The 24452-nt window shown below is 38.4% G+C and overlaps 1 long non-coding RNA gene across 1 annotated transcript in view; it reads right to left on the bottom strand.

Moving 5' to 3' along the window:
* Positions 1-24452, bottom strand: part of LOC308503167 — a 44909-nt gene that overhangs the window by 269 nt on the left and 20188 nt on the right. Inside the window, exons 2-3 of the long non-coding RNA XR_013994155.1 lie at positions 14639-14716; positions 1127-1277 (exon numbers count right to left, since the gene is read on the bottom strand). This is a non-coding gene — a long non-coding RNA (uncharacterized lncRNA). The remainder of the gene's footprint in view (positions 1-1126; positions 1278-14638; positions 14717-24452) is intronic.

The raw sequence follows: 24452 nt of genomic DNA, 5'->3' as shown, positions 1-24452 counted from the left end.
AAAAAGGAAAATAACATCTTAGTGTTATTATGAAAATAATTTTACCTTAAAACCCCATGTCACTTTGAGAACCACCGCATTAGAATGCTATGTGGCTTTTTAGAAAGAATGAGAAAGCTCTTTATGTGTTGTTATAGAACAATCTCTAACATACACTGTTAAGTGAAAATAACTAAATAAAAGCAAAATACAGACCCTGTAATAGTATACTAATACTGCATTCATTTAAAAAAATTAGGGAAACAATAGATACATGTAAATATGTATATATTTGTATGTGTGGGTAATATCACTGGAAAATATACAAAAAAAATGGTAATATTACTTGCCTCTGGATAGGGCATCCTGGGAAACTGAGTAGGAGAAATCTTTTCACTTCATTCCTTATTTTGCATTTTGAACTTTCTACCTTATGAAAATATTAACTAATCAAAAAACTTAAATTAGTTTTTAAAGAAAGAGATGATTTCTACAATGCCTTATAGATGTCAGTAAATTATATATAATGCCTTTTTATTCTGAGATAAAACCATTATTTTAAAGGCTTTTTTAACAATAGGCAAAATATAAAACAATTGAAAATCTTTTATTCTGAATGCACAAACTCCTATCAAAATGCCTCAGAATTGAATACACAAAGTCTAAATATGCTGATAATTGCAATTATTTTAAATCTGTTATTATAATGATTATAACGGTTGTGGAGATAGGCAAACAGGAATCTGAAAATAATGTCCAATTCAATCAGCAAATAGATGAGCTACCTGATCAATCAAATGAAGAAACCTAAGACAAATTAGAAAATTGTATAGAGCCAAATTAGCATGAACTTTGAAAGAAATGTTTAATACTAACTATTGGCTTGAAACAGTTTTTGCTGCATATCAATCAACTTTAAACTTTCAGGGACTTTTAGCAACAAACATTTATTTCCTCTCTCACAGTTCTGTAGGTTGGATGTGGCTCTGCTAGGTTTGACTGGAATCAGTTAGGCTTGACTCCAGGCAGCTGGTTAGGTTCAAGCCTACTCCATATATTTCCTCATTGTCCTTGGACCAAAGCCCCCTACCTACCTGGGATGTGTTCTGTTCATGGAGGGTCCCTAGATTACCAAGGGTCTGCTTACCAAGAGAGTAAGTAGAAATGTAACATGCCTCTTGGGGTTTTCTTGGCCTGGAACTGGCATACTTGTCACGTTGGCCCATATCTCATTGACGAAAACAAGTTATAAAGCCAAGCAAGTCACTACTTGAGATGAGAGATGTTCTCTGCCTCCTCTAATGGAAGAAATGAAAAAGTCATATGATAAGGACCTGTATTTAGAATTCCAATACAAGAAATTCATGAAGCATTGGGGACAATGATCCAATCTATCATACCATTTTAAAAGAGCTCAATGTGCTCCTTAAGAATCAAGAATAATGACTCTGAGTATCTGCAGCCCAAGATACAAAATCTCTGGTTCATATATAACCACATCCTGCTGAAGTGGTAACCCCAGTGTCCTTGGGTTGGTAAACATAGAGACAATGAAGTAAATCAAACCCTTATTGGAATAATCTGTATACTTGGCATTTATTTGGGGGAGAGGGGAGCAAAATAGTGGCAGCAGTAGGGGTCTGCAGGCAGTATGAGCTGTCACCTTGCTCTAGTGCCAGTTTGAGCCTTCAGCTTCCAGCCATGATGAATATAGAAGGTGACTTTGCCATCACACATTGGCTCATCATGAAAGAGGAAAAAATACAGAAGCAGCATTTTTGCTGAGTGTGTGGCAGAGTTTGAAACTGAAGGCTGGGCTAGATGGCAAAGACAGGGTGGTACTTACATCGCAACGTGCTACTAAAAGAGAGTTTTCTAATACACACTGATCTATCTTTCCCTCAAGACATTTGAAACCAGAGATGAAATGAAACTAATTAAAAATGTAACCCATCCCTGACCACCTCCACCATTGATTGAATCAAAGGGATAGGCTCTTCTTCCTAAAAGCCTAACAAAAGAAAAGGAGCATCTACTGGGAGAGGGGAGATAATATGTACTACAGTCTTTATGGGTATTTTAAAACAATGTCCGATTGACATCAATTAAAAATTAGAAGACTTGAGAAGAAACAAGACAATGTGACCCAAAATCAAAAGAAAAAAGTCAATAGAATCAGATCCACAGATGATGCATGTGTTGAATGAAAATAGACTTTAATATAACTATTATAAATATGTTAAAGAAATTTGAGGAAAAGATGAACAAAACGAATGAAAATATAAAGAATTTCAACATAAAAAAAGAACCAAATGGAAATTACAGAACTAGAGGAAAAAATAGGAAGTTAAAAATGTAGCTCAGTAAATAAACATCTGGCTATTATTTCCTAGTCACTTTGATTTAATAAGTAAGACATTTTGGTACAGTAGCTCCCCCCCTTATCTGTGGGGGATACATTCCAAGACCCCAGTGGATGCCTAAAACTGTGGCTAGTACCAAACCCTATATATACTATGTTTTTTCCTATACAGACACACCTACGATAAAGTTTAACATATGAATTAGGTGCAGTGAGAGGTTAACAATAATAACTAATAATAAAATAATTATAAAAATATACTGTAATAAAAGTTATGTGAATGTGGTCTCTCTCTTTCTCTCTTTCTCTCTCTCTCTCTCTAATAATTTTTATATTTTTCAGCCTAAAACTATTCCTAAATCTGTGTAACCATCTCTTACTGGCAGTAAATGGCTTGGTGTCCCTTGTTTCAGGGGAATCCCTTGCTAAAATCTTCAAACAGGTTCAATGCTTTCTGGTGCAACACACTGCTGTGGGTTGGAACACATTTTCTGTTCATGTCTTTTACCCACAAATGTAATGCCTTCTCCATCTTAAGTAAGCACTTATCATGCACTGTGGCTATAACTTTTGCAGTCTGAGGTGTAACGGCAAAACTAGCATGAATTATTTTCCTTCTTCATAATTTCATTGATAGAAGTTTCATTCTTACCATAGAGCCTAGCAACCTCAGCATACAATTTCTTTTCTTTCCTTATCAATTCCAGAACTTTCATCTTTTCACTTAAAAGAAGCACTTTACAACTCTCTTTGGTATGTCTGATTGCCAGCATCACTACTCTTATGCTTTGGGGCCATCATTATATAAAAAAGGGTTACTTGAATACAGGCACTGCGATATCGCGACAAACTGATAACAGACAGCTGCTAAGTGACTAATTGGTGGGTAGCATATGCGAGTGGATACACTGGACAAAGGTATGATTCACATCCCGGGCAGAATGGAGTGGGGTGGCACTAGATTTCATCAAGCTACTCAGAACAGTGTGGAATATAAAACTTATGAATTATTTATTTCTGGAATTTTCCATTAAATATTTTTTAGACCATAGTTGACTATAGGTAACAAACTTTGGAAAGTGAAACTTTGGGTAAGGGGGGACTACTGTCTGTAGTAGATAGATAGAGACTTGAGAAACATTTTACTCTTATCACCAACATATTAACATTCTACCTCTTAAGTAAATCATTTCCTCAGAGGAACTGTTTCATTTTCTTTATGTCGATGAATATTTTACCTTTTGCCAGAAGTCTGCAAATGCACGCTATTTTTGACTCATGACCTTCTGTATAACTTCACCATCTAGAACATTTCAGAGTGTTCTATTACAAACAAATAACTGAATTTATTTTTAAAATTGTTTTGATGTTCAGAGATCATTCCAGAAAAATTAGCTGCCCTATAACTTCTGAGAAGCCAGGATTTTCATATACTTTTGTTTATTCACTTCGTTTTATAATAAATCAAAGAAAAAGTCTGGTTGTAAGACTTTTACATGGTGTTATTTTGACAGTCCTTGAAACGTTTTTACTCCCCTGCTACAAATCAAAGGCATCAACAACCAAAGCCTTTTCTAAAAACATCTGCCTCGGAAGCAGAATTGTAACACTATACCTCAGATAATCTACTTTAAACATTTTTGATATGCTCAAAGAACTCTCATTGTTTTGAGATGAGCTGTGTTTAAATAAATTGAGTATTACATCAATTTAAGTAAGTCACTTTTTAAAAGTCCTATTTGTAATTTTAGAGAATCTGACACACAATCTTATAATTTCCAAACAAAAATGTGTAATTGAGTAATTGGTGTTAGACTTATATTTAAAAGAACTCAAGAACTTGAAAATATTTTGCTTATGAGGTCAAGAATTTAAAGTATTTAAAACAGAATGTATTAAATTTACAAATGCAGTTTAAAAGTTTAAAGAAATGCAATTAACTAAGTTGCAAATAGGTTTAATTGTTTGATGAAGATTGTTTATTCAAGTGGAGTTGATTGAATATTAATCAGGCAATTTTTAACATTTTCTAGATGTATAAATAAAATAATTGAATGTATTATTGTAACTCAAAGATATAATGAAAACTAAGTTTCTTCAATTGTCATTTTAATATATTGAATATTAATTTTTAAAAAGTTCAATACTGATTAAAAGTCTTTTCTTTGTACAAAGCCAGTCTTGGACAGTTAAAAATTCATGTTAACAAAGTTGTTTGTTGAATCGGGGTAGGTAATACTGTGTTTCCCCAAAAATAAGACTAGCTGGACCATCAGCTCTAATGTATCTTTTGGAGAAAAAATTAATATAAGACCCGGTATTATGTTATATTATATTATATTAATTATATTAATCATATTAATCATATTATATTATATTATATTATATTATATTATATTATATTATACCCGGTCTTATATTAAAATAAAATCGGGTCTTGTATTAATTTTTGCTCCAAAAGACACATTAGAGGTGATGGTCTGGATAGGTCTTATTTTCGGGGAAACACGGTAACAATTTAAAGTATCTCGGATAATTTGAAATGAACATACAATTCTTTTGTTTAAATACAACAATAATTATCCGCCTGTTAGAAACCTTGGAATACCTTCTTGACAACCTGACATTCACTTCACCAAAGGACTTAGAGGCCAAGCAGTGTAGTGCAGGTTCCTACTCTCTCTATTCTGCAGCTAGAGCCATCATTCTAAACGTGCTGCAAAAACTTAAACGCTTCCATGGCTTCCCATCGCCCCTAGGATCAAGCCTTGATTTTTCAAGATCCACTTACGCTGGGCCTTGCCTTCTCCTGAGCCTCAGGAAGCCAGTTTTGTTCTCTATATTCCAGCCACAATCAGCAAAGCTCCCAGACTCTTCCTTTCTCAGGGCTTTGGCAATGCCATCCCTTCTGCTTGGATTGTTCCCCTCAGTGTTCCCACCCAACATATACATGTCTACTGTCACTTTCCTAAAGATGACTTCTCTGACCCTCCAGACTAGGTTAAGGACTCCTGGCTTTAGTTTTTGAAAAAGCTTAAGAGAAATCATGTCTTTTTCATAAGGACGTTCAGGCAACCTTAACCAATCCTCTCTAAAGTATATTTAGGTTGTGTATTGTATTTAGTTATAATACACAATGACTCAACTAACACCTTTGTATATTATTAATATACTACAATATATGCTGTCGGTGTCCCACAGATATTCCCTTGACCTTCACTGTTTCCTTACACTTGGGATCTCTTTCTACTTCAAGCACCTGTGACTTGGTCTCAGGCCTTCTCAGTGGGAGGAGAGGGCTTGGTCCAACCAAGTGCAAGGTGTTAGCAAGTCATCAGCCCACCATCCAGTGACAGATGGGAATTTGAGAATACCAACCTCAACTTTTTTGAGTAAGACACATCTGAGGCAAATTCTACATAATTCCCCTGAGAAGAATTGAGCCCGAGTTGCCCACAGTTATAACCTGTTAATTAATCTTGCACGCTTTATTGGCTTCCTTCCCTTACCTCACCCATTTCCCCACTCCCTTACCAGTGATTCTGGGGACACTGTTCCAATAAGCCACTTATTCTAAAATCCTTGTCTCAGGGACTGTTTCAGGAACAACCCAGCTGTAGGGTAGACGTTGAGGAAAATTTGCCTTCATTGGTTGATGCGAGCTTTCGTCTATTAGCTTTTATCTGTTCCTGCATGTGAGGTGATTTCTGTGCTGTGATCAGGGGTTGATCCTCCCGAGTGGGGAAGATGTGGGATGAGGTTGCTTTTCTGTCCCCCTTTGGTCTCATTCTCCTGAGCAGGGGAGACATGAGATGAGATTGCTTTTCTGTTTGGTCTCATCCTCCGAGTAAGGGAGATGTGAGATTAGGCTACTGTTCTGTCTGTGCTGTGAAGTGATAGTTAACTTAGGGTTATAAAAATTCTATGATCAGGGTTGAGAGAATTCCCCTTTTGGTCTCATCCTCCTGAGAAGGGAAGATATGAGATGATGCTGCTTTCTGTCTGTTTCGCCCACATCAGCAGATGAAGTGACGAAGTAGCTAAGTTATATCAGGACGACGTGGCAGGCACCTTGCCAGGCCTTGCTGCTTATCTGGATGAATTGGCCCTTCAGTCCAATGGGCAGCACTCATATCAGTAATACTGGACCCGCCCGGAACTGGCCATTCTCGGAGGGGGAGGCAGGAACAAGAAACTTGGCTCTAGGTTACATCTGGGAGAACATCTAAGATAGACCTCAGTTGGCAGTGTAATTATTATTTTGTCATTTTATCATTTGTCATTGGTGATTTTTCATCATTCCAACATTTTGAAGACTTCCAGCAACATGCAGGTTGCAACACCGGGGGATGTCCTGACTTCCAGCTGCGAACCTGGTGAGGTCTGGCTGGTTCCCAGCCTCTCCAGTGTTGTTCCCCGCAGTTAGCCTTCTCGAGAACTTGTTAACATCTAGAAAACTTGTATGCAGCTTGCAGCTTACAGCGTCAGAAGACATCTTGACGTCTAACAGCAACAACAACAAAGACAACAACAGCAACTTTCTTGGGAACTAGCCAGCAGCGGTGTGGGAGACGCCTGAGTTTCTCTCCGCTACAGACCTGGCAAGGTTTTGATTTATGACTTTTCCATTGTTTTTCTCCCCCAGTTTGGTGAGCTTTTGCCATCTACTGTAACAGTCACTATCCTATAAAGCTCATTACTGCTTTTGGATACCCCTCACTGATATTATTTGTGTATTTAGCCCAGTGATTTTTGATCAATAGTAAACATATGTTGGGATCTCTTAAACTTATATGTATGTGTACTCCTTTGACATGACATTGTTATCAATGTATATAGTTTAGTCTTAACCACCTTTACTTTCTGACACTAGCATATTCTATTAATTGCCTTTGTCTTTTGCTATTGCATATTGCCAAATACATTGATTAGATATTAAATAATTAGCCCCATTCTAACGTGTGTCCCTCCCCTTTCTTTTCCCCACTGGTCATTACACCAACCCAAAACATTACCATATATTTGCTTACTTAGATTCATTTGATAATTACTAAAGTAGAATTCCTGGCTTAAGGGTTAAGCATTTTAAATTTTGATCTACAATGCCAAATACTTCTCCAAAAAAGCTGCTGTAAGGAATGACTATTTAGCAAAAAACATTTAAATGTAAAAGACTGTAAACATGTACTCTATTTAATTTCATATAGGATTTGAGACATATTTCTAGCAGTGAGCAATGGTTCACCAAATTATTTACTAGGATCTTTTGGTAGCTTCTTAAAAGAATAGGGGCTTTGGAGTCAGGTAAACCCAGGTTAGAGTCCCACATCTTACTGATTAACTTATTTGTTCCTCTTACTTATTAACTATGTTATCTTAACAAGTTATTAACAACTCTAAACATTATTTTTTATGTGTAAGACGAGCAATAATAATAATACCAATTTCACAGATTATTTGAGGATTAAATGAGATGACAAATTAAAAATTATATAGACTTGTCAAGTAGTTAAGACCCAATAAATGGTAATTGTTATTTTTATTATTATAAAGAAAGAACAATGGCATTCATATTTATGTCCTGTGGTACTAAGCACAGTATCAGGGATCTAAAAAATGCTCAAATGTTTATTGAATTACTGAATCTATACAGTTGTTGGAAAGATCAAATGACAGAATGTGTATAAAAGTGTTTTGAAAACTAGAAAATACTCTAGAAATGTGGTGCTACCTATCTACCACCAAATCCTGACTGGTCAAAAGCCTCCCTTTTTTTCAGAGAATAGTTGGCTAGATTAGTGTCACTCTTCCTGTTCTTCTCAAAATCAACATTTTGAGGCATTTTTAGACCTTGCTCTGACCTTACTTCCGTTTCTGTGCCTATCCTGCTTGTAGCTGCCCCACTGAGCTGTCAGGAGCAACTGCTTCAGCATGGAAGCCAACCATCCTGAATCAAACTCCGTTAGGCCTGGGGGTTTGTGCCACAGGCAGGCAGATTACGGTCAGAAGTATAGAGTTTTGATCTCAATTTTTTGAAACAGTCCAAATTTCAAATATCCAGAAAATCTAAACTGATTTTTGGGAATTGTTGTATTTTTTTATTATTATTGGGGAAGGGGAACAGGACTTTATTGGGGAACAGTGAGTACTTCCAGGACTTTTTTCCAAGTCAAGTTGTTGTCCTTTCAGTCTTAGTTGTGGAGGGTGCAGCTCAGCTCGAGGTCTAGTTGCCATTACTAATTGCAGGGGGTGAAATCCACCATCCCTTGCTGGAGTTGAACCGGCAACCTTGTGGTTGAGAGGACACACTCCAACCAACTGAGCCATCTGGGAGCTCAGCGGCATCTCAGCTCAAGGTGCCATGTTCAAACTTAGTTGCAGGGGGCGAAGCCCACCATCCCTGTGAGACTCGAGGTGTTGCAGAAAAATGGCAAGGACCGAGAAACTCAAGCAGCACGCAGAGATCAGGGAGAACACAGTCTTATTACTCCGGCGGGCTCAGTGGGATCCTTCCCAAAAGACTGAGCCCCAGCAAGGTTTTGAGCAGGTTTTTATGGATTGGGGACTTCCTTGAGTCGGGGAAGGGGTGGGTGTCATCTGGTGATTGGCTCAAGATGTGGCTTGGAGGAGGTTATGAGGAAGTGGGCTGGGGCTTAGGCTGGAGACTTCTCTCTCCACTGGGACCACCATTTTAGCTCAGTTCCACATGGCATGGAACCATTTTAACGTCAGTTTCCCCATCAGAGGAATTGACCTGGCAACCCTGTGGTTGAGAGCCCATTGGCCCATGTGGGAATCGAACCGGCAGCCTTCCGAGTTAGGAGTCGGGAGCTCCAACAGCCTGAGCCACCGGTCCGGCCCTGTATTTCTTTTTATATCAACTTATCATCTATTTATTTATTCCTTTAGATTTTCCTTGAATATCTTTTACGAAATAAGCAAGCTACAATATTGAACATGACAGACATGGTCCTTGTTCTCATGGAGTTTACAATCTTGTAACTTCTTGAATCACTAGATATGGTTTAATTTTTATGCTTTTGCAAGGCTTTTTTTTCTGTTTATAGACAACAAACATTTATTTCTCACAGTTCTGGAGGCTGAGAAGTCCAAGACCAAGGTGCAGACACATTCAGTGTCTGGTAAGAGCTCACTTCCTGGCTCATAGAAGGCCGTCTCCTGGCTGCAACCTCACATGGGAAGTTGCAAGGCTTTTTATATAAATAAATTCACCAGTTTGAAGAAAAAGCTTTCAAAGCTTATGTCTGTATTTTTCATTTTTAAAAGTATGATCACTTTAGCTGTGAAATGGTACTAAGGATCATGTCTTTCCCATATCCCTCTCAGAAAGAGGAGGAAGAAGAAAGAAAATTTTACTTTAAAACCAGGCACTTCACTTGTTACCTAATTAAATCATAACAACTTCAGAGGAAGATGTTCTCATCTCCATTTTAAGAACTGAGACTAGGCGAGACTGAAGGTCTTGCTAGTCTACCACTAACACATGCCGTTGTTAAAATTAGAACCTCGTGCTGCCTGATTCGTCAACCTAAGCTCTTTCTCAACCTCATTCCACCTGAAATCAAGCAGCCAACTATTAAGACAAATAAGTATTACTAAGTATTATTGAATGTTATGTTCAATAATATATTATGTGCCACGGGTGGGATACAAAAGAATATGGTTCTTAAACTCAAGGGTCTTAAATCTGGTTGTGACACAAAAATAACATGGACTAAACTAAGTGACTCCAAGTATAATAAGAGTTCCCTGAAAATTTACGTCAATGTGGGCTTCAGTGGTTCAAAACAGTTTCATAGAAAATACATAAGTTGCCCTAAACTCTTCCAGGCCTATGTATTTCCTATGCCACTAAGTCATGTGTCTGAGCACATGAGCTTTCTCACCTTCCTTCCCTCCGAAAATGTGAGCTCCATGAGGTCAGAAACCACGTTCTCATTAAACATTGTGTCCTCACAATCTAACACAATGCCTACTACATAATAATTACTTGGAGTTTGAAAAAAGTTGAATTAAATTGGGATGGCTCTTGAGAACTGGGTATGGGAGGATGATTTAAGATGAATAAGGGTGAGGGTGATAGTGGGAGCAAAAGTGAGGAAGTAAGATTGAATTTGGCAAGTGTGGTAGAAATAGTCTGAATGGAGCAGAAGTCTGAAAAACTGAATGCCATCGCTGTTCCTAGCATTCATCGGGGCACTTATGACCTGGAAAGGAAGACTTTTCAATCCAAAGAGCTAACCTGAGATTATGGACACTATAAGGGAAAATGGGAAAAGGTAGTTGTAATCATCATGAAAACAGAAGCAGTAGGAGTGTTGGAGAAACTTATGAAATACTCATCCTGTACCTTCTGTGAGCAGTCAATCCAGAGGAATCAGACTACAGCAATCACCTCTTCAGTGTTGTTAGACGGCATTCCAGGGCTGAGTTAATGATCCCATCTTTTCATTTGATCAAAGTATAACTCTAGGTGAGGCCCATGAAAATATCCCTGAGCACTAAGGGTAGCCAATAAAAGGCACTTGTGTTATTGTAACCTTCTCCTGCCCCTTCTTCCCTCCTTCACACTAGATCATAATGACTCCTCATTAGCTGAGTTGCTAAGTTCTTTAGCCTGCTAGAGCAAATCAAGGTAAGACTCAAAAGACAGGGAAAAAAATGAGTGTTATCCTGTCTTTTACTGAAAAGGCCCAATTTTGAGAGGCTGAGGGGAGGGGTCGTCCACATGCTGGAGCCATTTTAGCTCAGGTTTCAAGCAGAAGGAGGCCTGAGATTCTGGCTGCTCTTTAGTTTGGATTTGCAGGGGCCAGGGAAAGGCCTTGTCATAAACATTAATCCTAGATGAAACATATGCATACCTAGGACTAACTACGTCAGAAGGAGAAGACCGATTCAAGACGAGGGGACTCAAAATGTGAAAGCTGCCCCAGCTCATGGAGGCTCTTCTAGGTCTAAGAATAAAGAGAAGAGACGTAAACGACAGTATAGATATGTCTTTGTGCCTAGAGGACTGAGAGGAGAATATTCTAGGGATTACTGTTGTCTTTCAAAGGATAAACTCCATACTTAGGTAATTTGAGTTTGTTGTTGTCTGAAGCGTACCGGTTTGTTTTCAAAGAGCTTTCACGCACAATCATTGACCTAATCACAACAACCCTGTGGGGTCTTTATGTCCTAGTTTATAGATGACGGTTTAGATGTTCAAAGAGGTGAAAAATATTTAAAGTCACCTGTAAGAAGTTCCAGGATTGGGACTAGAATCCAGGTTGTCCTTCACCTGGTCCAGTATACTACTTTTTTTCCCCAACTAAACCAGTAATCCCGAAGTGTCATTATGGTTTTTATTCCCACTAGAATAATCAAATCACAGCCTCAGCTCTGTTATCTTGCTAATAACTCAGAAAACGTATGCTGAGTCTGACCGTGACACAGGCTTAGGCTAGATGCTGGGAATATAGAGATAAATGAGTTACAGACTTTACCCTCAGGGCCCCCAAGTCTGATCGAAGAAGCAGTCAGGTAAAACATGCAATGCAGGGTGGGAAGTGCTATAATTCAACTAAGAATTGGAAATAGAGGAATAAAGAAAGATTAAGAACATTTGAGATCTTGCTCCCCAGCACATATCATTAGTTGGGCTCAAATAAACTCTTATAAGCCAAAAAGAAAAAGAAAAAGAAAAAGAAGAAAAGAGAAAGAAAGATCAACTCTACTTGTGACTGGAGGATGGTATCCCAGAAATTAGTGATGATTAAGTTGAAACTTGACATATAAGTAGGAGTGTATTTTGTGAACAAGGGGAAGAAGCATTCCTGGCAGAATGAACAGCTGGTCTAAAGGCATGGAGATGTGAAACAACAAGACTTCAGTGTAATCATTATATGCTAATGAGTACAAGAGCTACACTTAGTAGTGTAGCTCCTTCCATCAGTAATCGCCCACCTCAGCAGTTTGCACCAGATTCCATTCATTCCTTTTCATTCATTTAGCAAATATTTGTTGAGCCCCTACTATACAGTGAACTCTGTTCTAGGGGCTGGAGATATAACAAAATAAGCAAATCCCTGCCCCTAAGGAGCCTACATTCTAGTAAGAAGAAGCAGGCAATAAAAAAATAATGTGTTAGGAGGTGATAAGTGTTATGTAAACTGGCAGCTACCACAGCATAAAATCTCAGTTTCAAAAATACATTATTTAGGACTTGTTTGGTTACACATAACAGAAAAAACAACAACAGCAATATAACAGAGACTACACAATATAAAGTTTATTTCTCATGTAAAAGAGATAGGTGGTCCAGGGCCATTATAGCAAGTTATCAAGTTGCCAGAGACCCAAGCCTCTTCTAACATTCTATTCCACTATTCCTAGGGTGTGGATCTAATCCTCCTGCTCTAGGATGGATGCTGGAGCTCCAGGAATCACATCATCATCTACTGTGTTTTGCCCAAAATAAGACCTACACTGAAAATAAGCCCTAGTTAAGATCTTCAGCCAGATGGACGCATTTAGTATGTTACGATGATGTTCTAGAAGACAACTGACTGTCTTTGAATAAATGTAGATTGTTGTACATGAAAAAATAAGACATCCCCTGAAAATACGCCCTAATGAGTTTTTTGGAGCAAAAATTCATGTAAGACCCGGTCTTATTTTCGGGAAAACACAGTGGACAGCAGGATGGAGGAATAGAGAAGGGTCGGCCCGCTTCCTTCTAGAGAGATATATCAAGTACCATACATCATTTCTACTACTGTGGCCCTGCCTAGCTACAAAAGGAACTTGCAAAATCGTTTTTTAGCTATGTAGTAAAGAATTCAGGCAAAAATGAGCACTCTGCTTCCAAAAGGGGGAAAATAAAATTAGGAAGTATAATAGTCAAGATCCCCATGGGAAACAAACAGTTGGTACTTTCAAAACTAAGGAAGTCTTATTTACAAAGGGACTATTATAAAAGTAAAGATCAGGGTCCCAAAAGGCACAGTGCAGTAACCTGGGGGTTAGCAGTAGCTATGTTGTTACAAACCCAAGGTCCAAACGGACAAGGGGAGTGATAGGTTTCAGAACCCAGAATGAAAGAGGAATGTGTAGATTTGGTGCCCTCAAGGGGAACTGTGACTTTGGTTGAGGGACTCAGACAGCCAGAAATGGCCCTGCAAGGAGGAAGCCAAGAGAATAAACACCCTGTCCTCCCTCCACCCTCAGGCCAGGGCTTTCCTTTATCTTAACCTAACCGAAAGCTGGAAGGCACTGAAGCCCTAGGCATGGAGTGGCGAAGGAAAGTGAAAGTGGATCTAAGAGGCAAACAGGAAATATTAAGCACATGAGGTGGCGGCACTCTCAGTCACAGGGACAAATTTGGAAACACCAGACTCCTTTTCCACCTTGAGTTTTGTATCCAGTCCTAATTCTCACAGGTCTTCTTTTTCTCTATTCTCTTTCTCATGATCCTTGGCCTCCTTCCTGCCTGCACCTAATCATGCTATTTTGACTTTTTCTGATTATGGTTCTACCTTTCCAAACCTTGATTAGATTACTTCCAACTTCTTGATCCAGAACTTGTGGAAATTAATAAAGGAAACCTCAACTAACACTAGAGTCCGGAAGGCCTGTAGAGGGAACTGTCAGGTTCTACCACTCCCAGTGTCAATTACCCCAAACAGGAAGACCACGTCAATTACAGCCTCAGTTAATTCAGTTACAGACTCCAAAAGTAAGAGACTACCTTGCACTCCCAAACAGGAAGTGCTGGTACAGAAGGAGGGAAGAAGATATTTCTGTTGTCCAGCAACAAGCCCAGCCAATGGAAACGCTGTAGCTTAGCCAATAAGATGTCATTGTCACCTGAACTCTTTCTTTGCTCCAATGAACTTTTATTTTTCTCTTACTGATGACTTCCTTGTCCCACCCTCTTTTCTATAAAAGCGTTCCATCTTGTATAACCCCCTCAGAGTATTTTTTCTACTTGCTAGATGAGATGCTTCCTGGTTCATGAATCATTTAATAAATCCAATTATTATAGATCTTCAAATTTACTCAGTTAAAGTTTGTTTATTGACACACTAAATACTCTCTTTTTAGATATTATTCTCATAGGGTGTGCTCCCACTTCAATCCACGCCTATCCCGAGAATAAGAATAGTCTAAGCTTCTTAAGATGTTACAAAATCTGAAATACAGAGAGTTCATGAACAATGATGCAAATTCACTTTATGGATCAGCACTCCAAAAACATGAATAATTCAGAATTTTAGTCATCCTTTCTGTACCTACCATTTTATTCCTAATCTGCTATCAACAGGAATGTTCAGCTGGTCTCTTTCTTTGTGCTAGTTTAATTCCAGGGGTCTGCTGATAATAGAAAAAATAAATACTTCCTCAAACTTAACGATTACTATCTTGATGTTCTCTGTTGAAGATACTGATAATCAATTTAGTAAATAAACCCTGGGAACGGGGCAGTCAACCAAGGCACAATATCTTAGTATCAGATGAACGTTCAGGCAAATGGGGTAACCACAAATCCTGGGAGAAAAAACTTGGATGTTAAGCAAGGATTGAACATTTCTGAGAGTTTTCTTTTTCATGGTGTTTTGTTTTGTGTGTTTTTGTTTTGTTTTGTTTTGTGTGTGTTGTTGTGGGCAGTCTATGCATTCGTAACTACAGCCTCCACCACCAAAGTTGTTTCTTTTTCCTAAAAACAACAAAATGAGTTTTAAAATGTTTAAGCAAACTCTGAGATCATAACTATTCTGTTCCTATAGAGAAACCACTATTAAAACTTCTGTATTAATTTACTCACAACAGAATTAGTAGAATTGGTTTCAATACAGTCCCAACCACTTTGTGTGTGATTTCAGCTCCTAAGCCTCAGATTCATCATCCGTAAATTAGAGATAAAAGCACCCACCTTCCCGAAGGTTGTAAGGATTAAGTGAGATAAAGTTTTTAAACCTTGAATCACAATGCTCAGCATTTAGTAGGCACTCAAAAAATATCTATTTTTTCCCTTTGTCTTTCATTAAATTATCATTTGATGTAAATTCTGTAATTACAACGCATCCCCTTCCAAACAGGTCTGGACAGATAGACTTTGAAGTTCTGGAACAAACTATTGGCAAACAATAATATAAAGTTTAAATTTTCCATTATTATATATATAAAATATAAGTATATATTTTCCATTATACCTCAACAAAAAAAGATTCCCCCGGACATTCTTTCTCTTTATTAGCATAGTGCCTAGCAATAATAGGTGCTCAAAAAATGTCTGTTGAATGAAAGAATGCATGATTAACCAGATTGTCTCTCTCCTTTTTATTTTGGGGCTGGGGTGTAATGTTGAGTGTTACCTCCCACTTTTATTTATTTATTTTTGATATTCAATATTATTTTATATTAATTTCAGGTGTACAGCATAGTGGTTAGACGTTTATATAATTTAAGTCCCCCTGACTAGTCTAGTACCCACCTGTCACTATACATAGTTATTACCATATTATTGACTATATTCTCTATGCTGTACTTTCCATGGCCTTGACTATTTTGTAACTACCAATTTGTACTTCTCAATCCCTTCACCTTTTTCATCCTGCCCCTAACCTCCTCCCATCTATCACCTGATACATCTAGTACCCATCTGGCACCATACATAGTTATCACAATATTATTGACTATATTTCTTATACTATTCTTTACACATCCATGACTACTTTGTTAAACAAATTTGTACTTCTTAATCCGTTCCCCTTGTTTGCCCACGCCCCCATGTCCTCTCCCATCTGGCAACCGTCAAAATATTCTCTGTATCTATGAATTTGTTTCTGTTTTGTTTTTTGTTTGTTTTGGTCTTTAGATTCCACATATAAGCAAAATCCCATTGCATCTGTCTTTCTCTGTCTAATGTACTCCACTCAGCAAAATACCCTTCAGGTCCATCCATGCTGCTGCAGATGGCAAGAGCCCATTCCCTTCCATGGCTGAGCAATATTCCATTGTACATATGTACCACCTACTGTATCCATGCATCTATCAATGGACACCCAGGCCGCCTCCACATCTTGGCCATTGTAAACACTGCTGCAATGAACATGTGGATGCACAGGTCCCCTCTAGGTAGCATTTTCAGTTTCTTCAAATAAGTACTTAGAAGTGGGATTACTGGGTCCTTCTTTTCTCTTGTTATAGCCTTTGTTTTAAAGTCTATTTTGTCTGGCATAAGTACTGCTACCACAGCTTTTTGTTGTTGTTGTTTCTAATTCCATGAAACATCTTTTTCCATCCCTTTACTTTCACTCAGTATGTGTCTTTCAGTCTGAAGGGAGTCCCCTGTAGGCAGCAAATATAAGGGTCTTGTTGTCTTATCCATTCAGCCACCCTATCTTTTGATAGGAGCATTTAATCCATTTACATTTAAAGTAATTGCTGATAGATATGTAGTTATTGCCATTTTATTATTCATATTTGTGGTCTTTTTTCTCCTCCTCCTCCTCCTCCTTCTCCTCCTTTTCCTCCTCTTCCTCCTCCTACTACTACTCTTTCTCCTCTTTCTCCTTCTACTTCTTCTTTGAGAAGTCCCTCTAAGATTCATTGTAATACTGGTTTGGTGGTGATGAACTCCACTACCTTTTTCTTGTCTGGGAAACTCTTTATCTGTCCTTCGATTCTAAATGTCACCCTTGCTGGGTAGCGTAATCTTGGTTGTAAGTCTTTGCTTTTCATCACTTTGAATACTTCCTGCCAAACGCTTCTGGCCTGCAAAGTTTCTATTGAGAAACCACCTGACAGTCTTATGGGGGTTCCCTTGTAGGTAACGAACTGCTTTTCTCTTGCTGCTTTTAAGATTCTCTCTTTGTCTTTAATCTTTGCCATTTTAATTTTGATGTGTCTTACTGTGGGCCTCTTTGGGTTCATCTTGTTCTGGACTCTCTGTGCTTTCCAGGCTTGTGTGTCTATTTCCTTCACCAGGTTAGGGAAGTTTTCAGTCATTATTTCTTCATATAGTTTCTCAATTCCTTGCTCTCTCTCTTCTCCTTCTGATACCCACATGATGTGAATGTCGGTATGCTTGAATGTTAGCTCCTTATATTCTCCTCATTTTTTTTGGATCCTTTTTTCTTTTTGCTGTTCTGATTGGGTGTTTTCTGCTACTTATCTTCTAAATTACTGATTCAATCCTCTGCTTCGTCTAATCTGTTGATTCCCTCTAATATATTCTTCATGTCAGTTATTATGTGCTTTATCTCTGACTGGTTCTTTTTTATGTTTTCTGTCTCCATTTTTTATGTTTCCTACCTCTTTGTTGAAGTTCTCCTTGAGATCATTGAGCACCCTTATAACCAGTGTTTGGAACTCTGCATCTGGTAGATTACTTGTCTCCATTTTGTTTAGTTCTTTTTCTGGAGCTTTGTTCTGTTCTTTTATTTGGGATATGGTTCTTTGTCTCCACATTTTGGCTGCCTCCCTGTGTTTGTTGCTATGTATTAGTCAGGGCTGCTATGCCTCCTGGTCTTAGTAGAGTGGCCTTATGTAGTAGGTGTCTTGTGGGGTCAGTGCCCACAGTTCAGTCTCCCTGGTGACCTCAACCAGGTGCTTTAGGTGTCCCTTTTGTGGGTTGTGTGTGCTCTCTTATTGTAGTTGAGCCTTGGTTGATGTTTGCACATTAATGGGAGGGACTGACCCTCAGGCTGATTGGTTGTGAGGAATGGCCATGACTACACTGGAGGAGCTGTTGTGCAGGGGCTAACCCTACAGAGTAGGATTCACTTTAATAGGGCTCTGGTGCCTGCCCCATCTGCCGTTTGGGTGTGTCATCCTTGGAGGCAGCCACGTGATGCTCCCGCTTGGTCCAAAGCTAGCCACCAGGTGTACCAGCACTGGGGCCTCCTGGGAAAGGCCCCATTGCAGGCCTACTTCAGCTGCAGCTTGTGTTCTGCCCAGGGTCACCTAGTAGGAGCCACATAGCAATCTGCAGATGGTTGCCACCCACACTGGGCTTGGAGGTGTCTCAAGAGGCCCAGGGGCCAACTGAGGCTGGCTGCCAAGGTTGAGGCTGCTGAGTCAGAGGTATGGGACATGCGAAAGCCAGATACTGTTTGTTTGGGTTTTGTGAATCGTTGAGGTATTTTAGGAAAGTCCACAGCATGAGCCAAGACAGGCTTTTGGAATAGAAAAGCCACTGGAAGCAACTTAGGTGGGCCACAAGTTGGGTAGGGTGGGGCCTCAGGGAATCACCTCAGTGGGGCAAAAAAAGGGTGTTAGTTTGATTGATGGAAACACAGATAAGGTGGCCACCCGTATCTGCACACCAGGACGGGGGAGGGCTCAACAAAGAAACAATGGCATCTGCCAGCTCCTTGTCCAGCAGAAAGCTGCCCTTCCAGCCTTTATCCCAAAGACAATGCAGTTCCCTACCATATGTCCCTGCAGCCTCTCCAGCTGTTGCCCCAGCACTGGAGCTCAGAGCAATTGAGTCTGTCAGAAAGTATGTCCATGCACAGATCCTTTAAGAGAAGTGCCTGGGAGTGCAGCCCCCCCACCCCATATCACTCAGCCCCAAATCTCTACTGGTTTTCACAGCCAGAGTTATGGGGACTTCTCTCCCCAGCACTGAAACCTTGAACTAGGGTTCCTGGTGTGGGGCTGGGACCCCTCACTTCTCCAGGAGGACCTCGATAGCTGAGATATTCCTCCCGATTTTTAATGGCCACATACAGGTATGGGACCAGTCCGTTCCTCATCTCTGCCCCTCCTATCAGTCTCAGGGTGGCTTCTGTGGCATGTCCTTAGTTGTAGGGCTTTGGTTCGGCTAGACTTCAGGTGATTCTCAATGATGGTTGTTTTGCAGTTTAGTTGTAATTTTGATGTGGTCAGGAGAGGAGGTAAGCACAGCATTTTCCTGCTATGCCATCTTGACCAGAAATTTTCCAGAATTCTCTCTTCTTTGAAGCTCTACATAATGTTATTTGTGTTACTTTCTCATTTTTAAAAATAGACTTTATTTTTCAGAGCAGTTTTATGTTCACAAAAAAATTGAGAGGAGGGTGCTGAGATTTCCCATATACTCATGGCCCCCACACATGCACAGCCTCCCCAGTATCAATATTCTCCTCCAGAGTGGTACATTTGTTACAGTGGTGAACCTACATTGATACAAAATTATCACCCAAAGTCCATAGTTTACATTAGGGTTCACTCTTGGTGTTGTACATACTATCTGTTTAAACAAATATATAATGACATATATCTACTATTACAGTATCATACAAAGCAATTTCATTGTCTTAAAAGTCCTCTGTGCTCTTCCTACTCATCCTCATTTCCCCTTAACCCCTGGAAACAACTGATTTTTTTCATGTATCCATTGTTTTGCCTTTTTCAGAATCACATAGTTGAAATCATACAGTATGCAGCCTTTCCAAAATGGTTTCTTTCACTTAGTAATATGCATTTAGGACTCCTCCATGTCTTTTGATGGCTTTATAGCTCTTTCTTTTCAGTGATGAATAATATTTCATTGTCTAGATGTACTACAGTTTATTTATCCATTCACCTACTGAGGGACATCTTGGTTGTTTCCAAGTTTTAGCAATTATAAATAAAATTGCTATAAACATAGGTGTGCAGGTTTTTGTGAGGACACATTTTTTGAAGTCCTTTGAGTAAATACCAAGCAGCATGAATGCTGGATTGTACGGTAAAATTATGTTAAGAAACTGCTAAATTGTTTTCCAATGTGGCTGTACCATTTTGCATTCCCACCAGCAATAGAGCCGCTGTTACTCCACATCCTCACCAGCACTTAGTATTGTCAGTGTTCTGTGTTTTGGCCATTCTAATAGGTGTGTAGTGGAATCTCATTGTTGTTATAATTTGCATTTTCCTGATGACATACGATGTGGAGTATCTTTTCATACACTTTGTGTTTCTCTTTTGACACATTGTTTTCCATTTTATTTTAATGATATTTATGTATTTCTTTTATCCTTGTTATTAGTTTCACCACCACCCCCTTCCCCCCCCCCACCCTCCGTGACCTATCCCCTGAAGTTAAGGATACTTCAACTTAATATATAGTGTTAGAAGTCATTTGTCCAAAATCTGCCAGGATTATTTCAGTTTTATTCTCTTTCATAAAAGTAACATGTTATTTTTCTACTACTATAATACTTTTCACATACATTCCCAAGTCTAAAGAATAGTAATAGTAATAGTATCCTGTATCAGATGTATTTCAATTTTTTATGCAGATGACTTCCATAGTTATACTGAACCAAAATATGTTTTTTTTTAAAGCTAATAAATCCAAATGACAAAAAACAATAAAGGAGTGTAAAGCCAAATTACCTTAGCAAGATAACTCATCAAGAACCACAGTGTATGTTTTACGATCAATTTATCTTTAATTAAACACTACACAGGTGCTTTGCCCATGTTAACTAGTCTTCATTGGGACAGTGGTTCATCTGGCATGCTGGTTAAAGATACACATTTCTAGGTTTAATCCTAGATAGTGTCATTCAGTTGGTTGAGGGTAAAACCCTGGAATCTATTTTTTTAAAAAGTATCCCAAACAGGAATAAAACTTTTCTGGGGTGCCTTTTAAAAATGATTTTGTTTTACAGCTTTGTTTTGTTTTCTAATTTTTCTACATTGATTGTGTATTGCTTTTTTAAAAAGGAAAATAAAATAATACTTTACTTTTATTAAAAATAAATCTTCTAGGCTATGTCCCGGGAGAATAGCTTTGGGCTATGTCCCAGCATAGAGTTTGGAGGTTTAACTGACTCATTCCCTTGGATGCTGAGGCAGGCTTAGAGTTAATTCTTGGAAAGAATCTATAGTCCTGTCTTGAGGTATACTTATGGCCTACTCCCCTTTTAGATTACTCACAACAAATTGACAGGTTTTATGAAAGTTGCAAGCCAATATCAAGACTCAGGCCCTAATAGGTGATTCCACAATTAACCTAAAAGCATTAATTGAAGGAGGTAGGTCTGAACTAGATGGAATAGGGAAAAGGCAGTGGTGTTAAGGACCTTGACTAAATGAAACAGGTAAGAAAAATATAGAAATGTGTATAGATTGGTGTTTTCTAAAATACTTGTTTAGAAATCATGATCTAACTTTTTAATTTTAAAAATTTTATGTAGTTACAATGATAAATTAATGCATACTCATTAAATACAATTTTGAAAAGGCATAAAAGGATAAAATGATTAATTGCCCATAGATTACAAATTGAAAACAGCCACTGTTTTATTTCAGTTATTTCTATCCAGATTCTTTTTTTTATACACTAGGACAGTAATGCAAAAACTTTTCACTATCAAGGACTTTTTTGTTGTTGTTGTTTGTACACAGACTCCACCTCCCTGCCATCATGAATTCCACATTTTGAAAAATGTTGTTAACCACACTGTGTTGGTTTATGTTGGTTTCCCCATCATAAAATTGCAGTTATAATAGTACTGTCATGAAGGTTAAATGAAGTAATGTGTGCAAAGCGCTTATACTCAATTAACTCATAACAAATTAACTCATAATAATTATTTGTTTCATTATTTTTAAATAGTCAAAATCATCTGTGACTGCCCATCAGAGCTGATCTGTCACACTGAGTTGATCATTACAACCCAATATTTAACATGTGAGTTAGTCTAACAGGTCTCACTTGAGGCTGAAAGCTGTTCTGGAACCTCCACTACCACTTTTATAGACCTTTAAGTATCCAGAAACCCCACATTATGAGTTAGCCTGATGAAGAAAGTGTTTGTTAAACTAAGGTAAATTTACCCTAATGCCAGTCAAAATTATCAACAATTCTAAATAGGTGGTATCTAGATTAATGGGAGTTCAGAATCCATTTGTTTTATGTTAAGACCTTGGAACTAGAATAATTTTCTCATTAAAAACTTTCCTTGAGATAGAGATTAATTTTGGATTTTTTTAAATAGAGAATAGGTTCTGCTTAAAAATATAAAACTGTGGAACTTCTAGTAGTTACAGTTACATTGTTTACTTCAAGAAAAGTCAGTGTCCATAATGATTTCAATAAGAAATATTACATCAGAGGTGTCAACCATATTCTTAGTCACATCGTCAAATGTCTTAACCAGCCACTCATGGTGAAATCTACCAAGCAAGATGAAATGATAATGTTACTGAATCAGAGTTAAATACAATTGAAGTCCAGGGCTTTTACAATGAGTCTTTCTGTATATTGAGTCTGCACCTTCAGAGTATTTTGGTACCATTAATTTAATGGATAGAACCACAGACTGTCTAGAACAAAAGGCTGTCTGTCCCTTATCATGGCTTTAAATCAGAGCTACCAATTTGGTGTTCTGAAGACTTATTCTAAATGTTCTGTTTTAAGAAAATGTTATTGCCAAAGATACCCCTTTATTGTTGACCGAGAACACAGAGTGCTTACAAATGTTCCTAAAGATAGATTCATACTCCTTCACAGTACAGCTGGGTTCACACAAGTTGTCAGGACTCAGTGTGCAGCTGAGGTGCGTAAGCCCAGTGGTGACGAGGGAAAGATTTCCCGCCCAGTCCTATAGATCTCACCATCTCTAAGAGTAGGATGATGGAAACCTCGGTGACTTTGGATAGTCCAAAGTTCACAGTCCTATGTCACTTCCTGGGTAGGATGACCTTGGGGAACTGAACATTTAGGAGTCCCAGTTTCTCAGTATAAATTAGGTCTGCAAATGATACTTCATAAAGTAGTTGCAAGAATTAAACAAATATAAAAGAAAACAAATATAAAAGGGGTTTGCCAAGTGATGTCTCTAGGAAAGAGATTATTGAGTCCAAAGGGACCTTTAAAAAATGTCGTCGTCTTCACACACAGGGGTGTTTGTTATTACAGAGTCACTAGTCCCGAGGGAACCAGACCCTTGGCAGTAAAAGATGCCTCAGTTTTCCCCTGGCTCCTTTGCATCATATTGGGTTGAAATTTTAGCCTATTAGCAAAGCAGCCAATTGTTTTGATCAAAGAATAGGTAAGGGATGCTTTTCTGGGGAAGTGTGGTGGTTTTTTTCTGCTTTGGTTAAAGGGGTTAGAAAGAGAGACTTGAAGATATTTCTTCAGTTCCTGCTATGTGCCAGGCATGGGTGAGAACAGTATGATGCAGCGGATATGAGCATGGACACTGGTACCAGACTGCCTGGGCTCCACCTTTTACTGTGAGACCTATAGGGAGGTTGGTTTCCCCATCATAGAATTGCAGTTATAATAGTACTGTCATGAGGGTTAAATGAAGTAATGTTTGCAAAGCGCTTATAGTCAGTGCTACGTGTTTGATAAATTCATTTTGATTGTGTTTAGTGTTCATTTCATCTATGTAGGCCTTGCTTTTTTCCACTTGATTATAAATCCCCATAGAGTAAATGAATCTTGAAGAGGGAAGGGGAAATTCACATTTTCCCTTGTGTTAGGCAGTGTCCCTATACCCACTCTGAGTTAGACTGTGTTTTATATGCTTTACACACATTTCATTCTTACCTTCTGAGATAGATGTTATTATCTTTTTACAGTCAAAGGTGTAAAGTTCAATCAGCAAATACAATATTGGAGACAGAATTCAAATCCAGTCTAATGGCAAACTCCATACTCATATACTTTAATAGTTATGAGGATATACAGGGGAGAATCCAGTGCTTATTGCATGATCACATTCTGCTATTACTATATCTCTTTTTAATTTTTTAAAAATTTTTTATTGGGGAATATTAGGGAACAGTGTGTTTTTCCAGCACCAAGTCAAGTCATTGTTTTCACACTAGTTGTGAAAGGGTGCAGCTCACTGGTCCATGTGGGAATTGAACTGGAGACCTGGGTGTTATGAACACTGCACTCTAACCAACTGAGCCAACCAGCTGCCCCTATTACTATCTCTTATCAGTCACCCTAAAATGTTTAGTGTATGTTTCTGAAGTAATATGAGGACATATAGTCAATACTGTACCTATGGATCATAGGCACAAAAGCATTCATCCTACTTCGCAAAGTAAATACAAATTTATGTCAGAGAAAAAGAAAAGAATAACAATTATATTCCCAGGTGGAGGGTAAAGG

The sequence above is a fragment of the Rhinolophus hipposideros genome (genome assembly GCF_964194185.1).
Source record: "Rhinolophus hipposideros genome assembly, chromosome: 10".
NCBI lineage: Eukaryota > Metazoa > Chordata > Mammalia > Chiroptera > Rhinolophidae > Rhinolophus > Rhinolophus hipposideros.
This window is presented reverse-complemented; position numbering and strand designations above follow the sequence as displayed.